We start from the raw sequence: 13,468 nt of genomic DNA, 5'->3' as shown, positions 1-13,468 counted from the left end.
GATGGGTGGGCCCAGAACTGGTTCAGATAAACACATGCCACTGATGTTATCCGTGGCCAGGAATCTAACCCGGGTCACTGGGTTCGTAGTGCAAGGTGTGTGCGTGACCCGTTGTACCATCACGCCAAACCCCACATTGCATATATGACTCCAATGCACAATGACGCGTGTTCAATAACAACCACGCGTGTAGTTTATTCACGTGGTGAAGATAGATATTCGGTGCACGCGTAAGACATACAGTGTATGTGTATAGCACGTTTCCCCAATGACAGAATGGGTTCTCGGTGAAGGCTTCAGAGAGAGAGAAAAAATGTGCTGCTAATTGAAAGCACGTGTTTCAACTCACTTTGCTTTTCGTTTCCAATTTTAATCACGCTTCGCATCACCACACGTACTCGGGGTACGTACTGTGCACGCGCAGCGCGAGGAGATGGCTTTTTTGAGATTGAGAACAGCATAAGGGCATTCAAACTGTGAATGTGGCGTTAAAATTGCGCCCATCATCCTACCAGGGTAGATACAATAAGAAAGCTAACAATGGGAATGATTTTTTAAAATATATATTGAGATACTGTATGATTATTTATGGCCCTTTGTGAATTCGCTGCTAGATAAAAGCCTCCCCATGTATCAGTCATGGGCGTCGTTTGACCATACTTCACCACACTGGTCAATTCGAGATGGTGAATTTCAGATATCGCTCATCGATGACGTTAACCATGGGCAGGGATCAAACTGAGATGGCTGAGTTCCACCGCACCACCGACATCACCTGGGTTATGAGGTGACCAGGAGACGGCAGTACAGAAATTGAATTCTTGAATCCATCTGTGCAGAGATGCGAGCGTTATTATTCTCTCACGTGCATGGACTTTTTGTACTACGTGCTCCAGTATCCTCTCCAATGCAAAGAATGTACACGTGGAATTGGCCAAAACATTCCAATGCAGGGCTATACTGATTTTTTTCGTGATTTCTCTTGTCAGATTTTTCTGGACGAGTTATTGTTATTTGGTTAACGAGACGCAACGACCTGGGCCTGCCACGTGAACATCTGGCTGTGCGCACACAACACAGACTCCGTGCTTGGCGCTGCCAAAACCCTCAATCACCGCATCTCAATTCCACGCTTTCACCGCTGCAAACACCGGCCCTGCTTCCTTTCGGACTTGAGAGTTTCAAGAACTCCCGTCCGTCAACGCGCGGCGTCGGGCCAACGTCGGCATGCCGTTCGCACCGTTGGAGTAACGTTGGCCCGGCAACGTTCGAACGTTTACTGGGCCGACGTTCCCTTCCGTCCCTCCGTCGCCGTGACCCGACTCTTTCGTGGGGGTTTGGGGGTGGTTGGACTTTGAGGGTGACGCCCCAAGACAATGGTCGTTCGACTCGGGCTAAGGGAAATCGGTTCCACAAAAGTCTCCTTTCTGCGGCTGTCATAATAAATCAACCTTAAACGTCGGCGACGTTACACGGAGCCGCGCGTCTTCACAAAGGAGTCGGATCGTGGGTGCAGAGGGACCCGGCCTAATTTATACGCCACCGCCGGTCGCACCCTCCGCGACAAGTCGGATGGCAAATCGGAATCCGGCCGGTCACAATCGCACGAAATATGCTGTACCTCCGATTAGCACGGTTGGCTACCTCGGGTGCGAAAGGAGGTGAGCATACATACATACACGCATGTATCTTAGAATGTTCTCGTTATTTAATCGGCGCCACCTGTGCCACCACTCCACTTCCTCCGCATTGTGAATTATTGTTTAATTGATTTCATTACACACATTTATAAATGTTGTTATGATGGTAATACACAACGATAATTCACAGCCCTTTGTCAATCCACTGCCAGATGAAGTCCTCTCCATGCCATGTTGGTCGCGGTGATTGTTTTGACCATGCTTCGCTACATTGGTCAGCGTGGGTTGGTAAAGGGGAGAATCCCAAGAACCGCATCAGTTACCATTGGCTGGGAATCATACTTAGGTTTCCAAGATCACAGATTAGTGCCCTGACAACTACACCACCCACGCTAATATATACTCTATAAATACACATTTGTAGCCTGTATGGGCAATTACATGGAAACGGAATTACCAACCACAGGAATATTAGACACTGATAAAACTGACTTAAAATAAATAAAAAAGATTTGTGTTGCGCCAACATGCTTTGTAAGTAGACGACAAACCCATCAAGAATTCCGGTGATGCTCACAGCTAACGTTGTGGTAGTCAGGTTCTGCACCCGGCGCTGTAATTCCGTGACCACGATGAGACCGTGTGCGTGGTTTCGCACGCCACTAATAAATACAAGACAACGTCTCGTATCCCCCACCCATTCACTCAACTTGCCTGCGATATTTTGCAAGCCAAAAATATTTTAGATTCCAATTTTCGTCTTATTTTATATTTTTTTCTGTATTACGTTGTGGTACGTACATATATACTGTATGTATTGAGCTGGTCAAAACGTTTTAAGATTGATACACGTGCTAAAAAAAAACATGCGTTGCAATGCTGGCATAAGCAATTTTTGTTATGTCTCTTTCTGTACGAATTAATCATGGTTAGGACAACACAGCACTTACAGCCTCATATACCACTTTAAATTATTCATCTCTGGCCCTTGTATCGACTTGCACAATTGTGGCGGTGTTACTGGGCCACCCCTAGGTTAACTCGGCATAGAACGACTACCTTTGGTATCATGGGATGCGGTCAACAAACATGATGTGTGGATGCGATTGGCTCGAAGTACCAAATATCCTGCGCTAGCCCTAAGAGCTGCTTGCTAAAAAAAACATTTTTTGGATGTTACTCAGTTTTAAAACAACACTTGTTCCAAGTGAGGACATTTGAGCCCTTTTGTTTTGCTTTTTGGAGCGCTGTGATTTTTTCGGGACGTCCTCATTACACTTCGGGTTTTTCACATTTTAAAACCTGACGTCCTCTTTACTGTACATAGATTCGGCCTCGTTACAGCAACAACAAATACTTCAGATACAAATCAGACTCTAGTTAAGGCTCACGTTCAGAAAGTGAAAAAGTAAAAAAAAATCTCAAAAATTTTTTTCGTGGGGTTTTTTTTTCTTTCTCTCGTTTAAGATCGTAGACTTGACTATCGTCAACATCTCTGCCTCAGACGCCATGGTCGTACGGGGAACCACCACTTCTTTCCCGACCATCCCAGTGTTTGTCCGGCGTGCAGACTGGCCTGCAAGTCCACGTTCGTCACTCCAGGAGACTCGACTGCTCTACGTGTGCCAAGTCTTTTTTTTACTTTCTATTACAAACTCACTCACACTCGACGGCAACATTTATTATTCAAGGTACGTATATACGTGTGCGTGCGTAGCTTTCACCAAAAGTATTTGCGTTATGCCCGATGCATATAACATTACATATTGCTCGCACTTGAAGAATTTGACAGCGCAGTCATAATGAAATGTCACGTGTTCGTGAGCATATGTGACAATATCGAATATGCACGCACTAGCTGATATTCCTTGTAACGCATATAACAGGCAAAGATCCCCCGTGTAGCCTTAATAGACTGTTGGGGCAAGTGCTGTTCGCGAGCACCTATGAAGGCCGGCACTGCACACGAGGGGGTGGCTGGCCAGCACTACGCCCAACCGCCTTTGTCTCCCCAGTGGCGATGCTCACACCGCACTAGGTACACATTTGAGGCTGAGTCGACCTAGGGGAGAAGGCCCAGGACCGATTCAGATAATCGTCACCGGCGTTGGCCGTGAGCGGGAATCGAACTCGGGTCACCGGGTTCGTAGCGCAGCGCGCTGACCGCTACACCACCGCTCCTCCGTATAACCCATCGCGTGCCACGCGCATCAAATTTCCACGGTGACGTTTAAGCGCATGGGCTGTAAATGCCACCCATTAGGGTAGTTTGGTTGCCACGTGGGTGCACATCCCATTGCTTTACAAACGCTTTGAACGAGATGCGACGCAGTGGATGAGCGTTGGGTCGGATCGCGCCGTGTTGACAGCAATGCGGCGTCTTGTCAACTCGTCACCATCTGCCATGGTCAGTCCGCTGCTGGATGAAGGCCTCCCCAAGCCTGCCACCACTTCTCGCGATCCTTCCATGAAATATCCACGACGACAGCCGCCATTCACTAGCACGGCACTTGTGCCAGGCCAGGTGCACTTTGGGGCCACGTGAAGTGCCGAAAGCCCCTCTGGCAGGAGGTCACGGGACAGACCCTGCAGGTGGTGCCATGGGTTGACTGCTGTGCCAGGCTAGGTGCAAGAGGAGGAGGTCACGGGACAGACCCAGGTGGTGCCGTGGGTTGACTGCTCTGCCAGGCTAGGTGCAGGAGGAGGAGGTCACGGGACAGACACTGCAGGTGGTGCCATGGGTTGACTGACTGCGATGACTGTCAGATGCCCCAGCTGTGCCCCCACACCGTGGCAGCAGTGATAATTATCCACCCGGCACCCGCGCGCGGATTGATTCCGTCGCTACATCTCATCCTACGGTCGTCTGCTTTGGAGACTTCGCGTGAAAGGCGACGGGTTGGGCGATAGCGTGGACGTAGACACGACTCGCTCCTTTGTGCTCCTGCACGAAATGCCCCCTCCACTCGAGCGCTGCGTGCAGGCCGTTCTCATGCGACCCGGGTGTCCATCGCTTCTCCGCACACACTCGATCTGGCAGTGCCCTCTCACCTGGGTCATTCATTCATGAGCCGTACGCAAAGGGGGACGCCCCTCGTCGATGACAATACAATACGCACGCACGCGTAAGAAGCGGACACGAAATCGCACGGCTCATATCGGGAAAAAAATGTTGAACGATGAACGGTACGCATTTAAATGACGACTTGAATTCCAAGAATAAACGCGTACGCTTCTTCTATGGTGCCTTGCAGACTCACTCAAAGGAAAGATGAAATGGGTAGCGAATTGTGAATGTGTGCACTGTGTGTGTTTGTGTGCGCGAGTGTGTGTGAGTGTCCGTGTGTGCGTCCGTGTGTGCGTCCGTGTGTGTGCACTGCGTGTGTGTGCGTGTGTACGCGAGTGTGTACGTGCGTGTGTGTGCGTGTCGCCCAAACACCGAGCCTGCGTGCGAGTTTAAATGCACGGGTTTTACAAATACGTGTGCCGGTTCTGTAATCAGCTTTCCCCAATGGCAAGTTTAGCTGCAAGGGACAAAACACAATGAAGGCAGAAGAAAGGGAAAATAAAAACAAAGCCAAGCATCCAACATCTGTGTCTGCGCACCGGCTTTGCTCTGACTCTTTGAGTCGTATAAACCCCTCCAACCATCACCACCAACCCCATCACAGCCTCTCCATACATCACACACACCACCGTTACACACCAGCAACCATCACTTCCTATGCAACACCCATACTACACCCACCACCCCCACACACCAACCATAACCGCCCGTAAGATATATCCACCAGCCACACTCCCGCAATACCCACACAACAATCAACACCTCCCCGCATGGAACAACCACCACACACCCCACCGGCTCTTCATACAACCAATTCATCATTGACCCCACAACACACACAACCTCCGTCAACTCCTCTGAACAATTAACAAAACCATCCACCGCATACTCTCTACACATTCAGACGCCCACTCAACAATCACCACCTCCCACGTGACACCCACTCTCCACACACCACCGTGATCCCGCGACACCTATAACCAGCCACACGGCGACATCATTACCCACAACACCCACACGCAACACACCACCAGCCGCTAGCCGTGCAACAACAACAACAACCGCCGTTCACCACCAAGTAGCAGTGACGTTACCACGGCCCTTGTGCCAGGCGATGTGCACTCGGAGGCCACGTGAAATGTCAAAGGCTCGTTGGTAGGAGATCACGGGACAGACCCAGGTGACTGAGATGACTGACAGATGCACCACACCCATACGACACCCGCTCTAACATGCAGACGCCGTATCCCATGTAACTTCTCATGCCCACACAACTGCACCCACGCATTCCCACCCAGCGCGTGCTCTCTGTCCAGCATCTAACACCGCCCAACAGAAACCCTGACGCCGACACAACATCTATCCACCTCCGGGCATCTCCAATCCAGCTGCAGTGACCACTGCTTGCACACAGAGTGTTAGGACATTGGGGGGGGGGGGGGGTCACCACGTTTGACTTGACTCTGTGTTGAGGTGTAATGTAAGGGAGCACAAAGTGACGAGGTGCAGAAGAGGTGAGAGCAGTGGCTGCCCCAGAAGTTCGCTCGTCACTTCTCACCCCACATCGTTTTAGCAAAATGAATGGAGAATGATTATCACTATGTAACACAATTTTTGTTCGTGGGTAGTAAGTGTTATTTCGTAATTGCTTATGCCTAAAAAGTACAGGAAATGGCTATTATTCCGCACAAACTTTGCTTTTGTGACCAGGACAGTGATATTTAGAAATTTACCTATTTTCAATGAGAAAACGGGCGAATTTGTGTCTTTTCGTTCACATAAAGTCAGAAAAACCAACATATGAATCAAACTTGATTTGAAGCTTTCGTGACTGCAGGAATCCATACTCTTTGGTTCTTTCGGTAAAGTCACGTAGGTATAAAATAAAATAAATACATGATTAAAAAAATTACATGTATTTATACTAAAGTAGTACAGACATGACTACACAATATTTAGAAGTGAGTAGTTTTTCGAGATTTACGATTATACGGTAAATCACTTTCACGAATCAGCTCCCAAATGTAGTCTCCCATCATGTTCTCGTTATACTGTCCTTGGTAGCGGCGTTCAAAGTCCAGTATATCCTAGCGGAAGCGCTCGCCTTGCTCCTCCGAGTACGCTCCCAAGTTCTCCTTGAATTGATCAAGATGAGCATCGAGGATATGGACTTTGAGGGACATCCTACAGCCCAATGTGCCGTAGTTCTTCACCAGAGTCTCAACCAGCTCCACATAGTTGTCGACCTTGTGATTGCCCAGGAAGCCACGAACCACTGCGACAAAGCTGTTCCAAGCCGCTTTCTCCTCACTAGTGAGCTTCTTGGGGAATTCATTGCACTCCAGGATCTTCTTTTACTGTGGTCCGACGAAGACACCGGCCTTGACCTTTTCCTCAGACAGCTTAGGGAAGAAGTATTGAAGGTACTTGAAGGCTGCCAAATCCTTATCTACAGCTCTGACAAATTGTTTCATAAGGCCCAATTTGATGTGCAGTGGTGGCATTAGCACCTTCCGGGGGTCCACCAGTGGCTCCCACTTGACGTTGTTCCTCCCAACAAGGAACTCGGTCTGTGGCCAGTCCCGCCTGTGGTCGTGCGCCTTGGTGTCTAAATCTTTTGTAGTCATTTTTGTATTACTTTAGTAGAAATACATGTTCATTCTGATTCATATGTTGTTTTTTCTGACTTTATGTGAACGAAAAGACACAAATTCGCCCGTTTTCTCATTGAAAATAGGTACATTTCAAAATATCACTGTCCTGGTCACAAAATCAAAGTTTGTGGGGAATAATAGCCATTTCTATACTTTTTAGGCATAAGCAATTACGAAATAACACTTAGTACCCAGGAAACAAAAAAATAAGAAATTGTTCTACAGTCTTATAAAAAAAGAAAACTGCCACTCACCACTACGCACTGCCACCCACTAAACCACCCACCCCTACACACTGCCACCTACTACCACCCACCACACACCACTACTCACGCCCACCCACCACCCACTGATAGAAAGCGCTACTGCCCTTTAATACCCACCAACACCGACAACGTTATCACCACCACCTATGACAGTAACCCACCCACACAACCTCCCCCCCACCCCCCCCCAACTCAACTCAACCCACCCACACAAACTCCCACCCCCCACTCCCCCACTAAACCCACCCACACAAACTCCCCCCCCCCCACTCACCCCACCCACACAAACTCCCACCCCCCACCCCCCACCCCCCAACTCAACCCACCCACACAAACTCCACCCACCCCGCACTCCCCCCCCCCCCACTCAACCCACCCACATAAACTCCCCCCCACCCCCCACTCCCCCCCACCCCCCACTCAACCAACCCACACAAACTCTCCCCCACCCCCCTCCCCCCCACTCAACCCACCCACACAAACTCCCCCCACCCACCCCCCTCCCACTCAACCCACCCACACAAACTCCCCCCCACTCCCCCCCCCCACTCAACCCACCCACACAAACTCCCCCCCCCCCACTCAACCCACCCACACAAACTCCCCCCCACTCCCCCCCCCCCCACTCAACCCACACAAACTCCCCCCACCCCCCACTCAACCCACCCACACAAACTCCCTCCCCACCCCCCAACTCAACCCACCCACACAAACTCCCCCCACCCCCCACTCAACCCACCCACACAAACTCCCCCCCACTCCCCAACTCAACCCACCCACACAAACTCCCCCCACCCCCCACCCCCCACTCAACCCACCCACACAAACTCCCTCCCCACCCCCCAACTCAACCCACCCACACAAACTCCCCCCACCCCCCACCCCCCACTCAACCCACCCACACAAACTCCCTCCCCACCCCCCAACTCAACCCACCCACACAAACTCCCCCCACCCCCCACTCAACCCACCCACACAAACTCCCCCCACCCCCAACTCAACCCACCCACACAAACTCCCCCCCCCCCCCACTCAACCCACCCACACAAACTCCCCTGCACTCCCCCCCCCCACTCAACCCACCCACACAAACTCCCCCCCACTCAACCCACCCACACAAACTCCCCCCCACTCCCCCCCCCCACTCAACCCACCCACACAAACTCCCCCCCACTCCCCCCCCACTCAACCCACCCACACAAACTCCCCCCCCCCACTCCCCTCCCAACTCAACCCACCAACACAAACTCCCCCCCACCCCCCACTCCCCCCACTCCCCCCACTCCCCCCCCCCACTCATCCCACCCACACAAACTCCCCCCCCACCCCCCAACTCAACCCACCCACACAAACTCCCCCCCCCACCCCCCCCCCCAACTCAACCCACCCATACAAACTCCCCCCCCACCCCCCCCCCAACTCAACCCACCCACACAAACTCCCCCGCACCCCCCCACTCACCCCACCCACACAAACTCCCCCCCACCCCGCACCCCCCCACTCACCCCACCCACACAAACTCGTCCCCCACCCCCCACTCAACCCACCCATACAAACTCCCCCCCACTCCCTAACTCAACCCACCCACACAAACTCCCCCCACCCCCCACCCCCCACTCAACCCACCCACACAAACTCCCTCCCCACCCCCCAACTCAACCCACCCACACAAACTCCCCCCACCCCCCACCCCCCACTCAACCCACCCACACAAACTCCCTCCCCACCCCCCAACTCAACCCACCCACACAAACTCCCCCCACCCCCCACTCAACCCACCCACACAAACTCCCCCCACTCCCCTCCCCAACTCAACCCACCCACACAAACTCCCCCCCCCCCCCACTCAACCCACCCACACAAACTCCCCCGCACTCCCCCCCCCCCACTCAACCCACCCACACAAACTCCCCCCCACTCAACCCACCCACACAAACTTCCCCCCACTCCCCCCCCCCACTCAACCCACCCACACAAACTCCCCCCCACTCCCCCCCCCCCCACTCAACCCACCCACACAAACTCCCCCCCCCCCACTCCCCTCCCAACTCAACCCACCAACACAAACTCCCCCCCACCCCCCACTCCACCCACTCCCCCCCCCACTCATCCCACCCACACAAACTCCCCCCCCCACCCCCCAACTCAACCCACCCACACAAACCCCCCCCCCACCCCCCCCCAACTCAACCCACCCACACAAACTCCCCCGCACCCCCCCCCCCCAACTCAACCCACCCACACAAACTCCCCCGCACCCCCCCACTCACCCCACCCACACAAACTCCCCCCCACCCCGCACCCCCCCACTCACCCCACCCATACAAACTCCCCCCTCACCCCCCCCCCCAACTCAACCCACCCACACAAACTCGTCCCCCACCCCCCACTCACCCCACCCACACAAACTCCCCCCCACCCCGCACCCCCCCCCCACTCACCCCACCCACACAAACTCGTCCCCCACCCCCCACTCAACCCACCCATACAAACTCCCCCCCCCCCAACTCAACCCACCCACACAAACTCCCCCGCACCCCCCCACTCACCCCACCCACACAAACTCCCCCCCACCCCGCACCCCCCCCCCCCACTCACCCCACCCACACAAACTCCCCCACACCCCCACTCCCCTCTCCGTGCGTCTCGCGGTCTCACGATCCTTAGCCACACTCTGAGCGCCGTCTTCATAGCGCTGTTGTGGCGTCTTCCTCCTCCTCCTGTTGTTGTTGTTGTTTCTCTCTCTCGGTTTGTTGTCCTCCTCCTGTTGTTGTTGTTTCTCTCTCGGTTTGCTGCCTTGCTCTGTAGCCCATTTTGCGCACTGACGTGTTATTGATTATTCGCGTCAATTGATTTCTAATTTGCCGCTTGGGGAAATGTCGTGGAGCCAATTGGAATTTCCGTGTGTGCCGTCGGCATCGTGGATTTATCCCATTACGCAGTGTGCATGAACGAGTCCTCGTGTGCGGACAGAGGTGCCGATGTATGAGTGTATGAACACGTGTTGCATGAGTGTGTTTCAGTGTATATGACTGTGTGCATACGAACACGCATGTTTGGGGGGGATATCGCAACTCTTAAGTGCACGTGCGTTATGAGTATGAATGCGGTGCGTGTGTGCGTGTAAAGGGGCTTCGATGTTTACGCGTGACATCGCGATACGCATCTAGATGTGCATGTAATGTCCGCCGGGATGACAACGCTGAATTACAACGCGCGTGGCTCGGCTGTATCGGAGAAGCTCCGAGCAGACACTTGTTGAAGACGGCGACCCGGGTTCGACACCGGGCCAGGGTGACGGCGGAGGGGACGATGGGACGACGCTTGCTGTGGCTGGCAGTTGCACTGGGAGGTCTTGCGCAATCATCAGAGGTGAGTGCCGACAGCCGTGCGCACGTGGTGTGTGTGTGCGCACGTGGTGTGTGTGTGCGCACGTGGTGTGTGCGTGCGCACGTGGTGTGTGCGTGCGCACGTGGTGTGTGCGTGCGCACGTGGTGTGTGCGTGCGCACGTGGTGTGTGCGTGCGCACGTGGTGTGTGCGCGCGCACGTGGTGTGTGCGCGCGCACGTGGTGTGTGCGCGCGCACGTGGTGTGTGCGCGCGCACGTGGTGTGTGCGCGCGCACGTGGTGTGTGCGCGCGCACGTGGTGTGTGCGCGCGCACGTGGTGTGTGCGCGCGCACGTGGTGTGTGCGCGCGCACGTGGTGTGTGTGCGCGCACGTGGTGTGTACTGACAACCTACACTGCACACACACACATCCATACAATGCCAGTGCACTGGTCCTTGCACAGTGTTGTGATGCACCACGTGTACACGGACCACATGTACACGCACTGTGGTACACGCGCGATTCAGAGATTCAGTTCTCACGCGATCTTTTGCGGAACGCTGCTCGGCTGGTTTCGAGTACTGTCGGTGATTTAGCGGCGTAAGGCACTACCACGAGAGTGCAAAGTACGCGCCTATCCATAATGATCAAATGTGTAGCTATCATTGTACCCTATATCCCTGTTGTCACGTGGACAGTTTCATAAAAACAGTTGACGGCATCGTCTCGCCGTTCCTTTCGATCCGTGTTTTCATTTGTAATTAAAACATCTTCCGGACCCCTCTGGCCGATATTAACCACCGCGTTAATAAATTACGGTTGTTAATCGATAGCCCGCAAAAACCGGTAACCGTTACCCATAATAATTATTGGTTACCCGTTTGCGCGAGTCGGGAGCAGTTGAAGCAAGGATTTGGTCGAGGCCGTGCATCGCTTTGGCACGCGAACGTGACAAACGCTACGGTGGCGTGAGTCACCGCATGGTAACATTTTTATTGTTATTACTACACGCTTTCTATTAACTCACTCTGTCTGTTGTTGTTGTCGTTGTTGTTGTTATTGTCGTTGTTGTTGTCGTTGTTGTATCCTCAAATCTTGTAACTCAATTATAACCCACTTCCCAATGTGGTGTCGACTGCAAACTTGGTATACTTATGTCATACTGATGACAATATTATATTCTATCATAAAAAATTAAAAAACATATTTTAAAACATTCTTTTGAATATGTATGTTTCGGCTTGGCTCAAATTGTCCACGGTCAACTGACGTTCGCTGTAATTGCCCACGGCCCCTTTCGTTCTGGCAAGCTTCGGGGCCATTCCTGGAGACGTCGAGTTCTTCAATTACTAGTAGGGTACATTTCATTAAAGCGTTTTTTTTTTTTAATATAACTTGTCTCTCGTTGGCTCAGCGAGCAAAGCGAAGAGGTTGCAAGTCGTGCTGCCGATGGCGTGTGATGTTTGCGTGCTCACGCCGCTGCCTGGCAGAGGCTGACCTGCCCCAACGGGAGATGGGATTGAATCGACGCACCCTCCCTGGATCGCAAGTCGCGGGTGCTCAACAATGACGACTTCCTTTCGGTTTCGTTGCTCAGTGAAACGCTGGATAAATGTTCATTTTGCTCCACATCTCGAAACGTGTTGCAAACTAACCGGGTTTTTTTTATTCCTCTGGTTTTCTGCAACCGATTTGAACCACATTAATCACGCACATTCCTTCGTTACCCGCTCGACAACATTCACCATATACGTACTTGTACAAAACGGCAAACATTAATTATTTACTTCCATCACGTTACGTATATTCAATACAATATGTTTAATTTACAATTGGACATTTTACACAAATCAATAAACTCAACACATTCGACAACACTGCCTGTGGCCTTAAAAAAGGATGAATATATGCTAGGCGACGTTTCGGGCAATGCCCCTTCACAGCACATCCTACCTGTCAACTCATGCGGTTTATCCGTATTCTTGTACAGGGAAATTGAGCCAAATGTGTTGTGTCAATTTGTTTGTGTTTCTCCCTTGTGATGGGACTGTAGGATGAACGTTGAGATTTATAAGGGCACGGGGTGACCAATAAGGTCTGAATTGGTCTGTAATAAAAGGTAGGGCCACTGATAATGGGTTGACAGGTAAGGCATATAGGGAAGCCCGAGAAGAGAGTCAAACGTTATTCATCGCTTATGTACAATAGCTTTCCAGTTTCAGAATTAAGTGCGGTGCATACGCACACCTGTTAAGTGTTAATCATATACGCAAACGTGCACGTTGACAAAAATCTGCTAAATTAGTGTTCGCATGTGCATACACACGTGCGTGGAAGAAGCTGATGGAGCGAGTGTCGAGTTTAGGTACCGTGAGCGTAAATTACTTTAATTGATGCTACTCCATAATCTGTCCTGACAGGTTGATAAATGTTATTTAAGTTTACAAGTATGTGTGTGTGTGTGTTCATGGGGGAGCGGTAGCGTAGTGGTTAGCACGCTGCACTACGAACCT

This window comes from Lampetra planeri, chromosome 41, assembly GCF_965212315.1.
Source record: "Lampetra planeri chromosome 41, kcLamPlan1.2.h2, whole genome shotgun sequence".
NCBI classification, from domain to species: domain Eukaryota; kingdom Metazoa; phylum Chordata; class Hyperoartia; order Petromyzontiformes; family Petromyzontidae; genus Lampetra; species Lampetra planeri.
Note: the sequence above shows the minus strand (reverse complement) of the source record.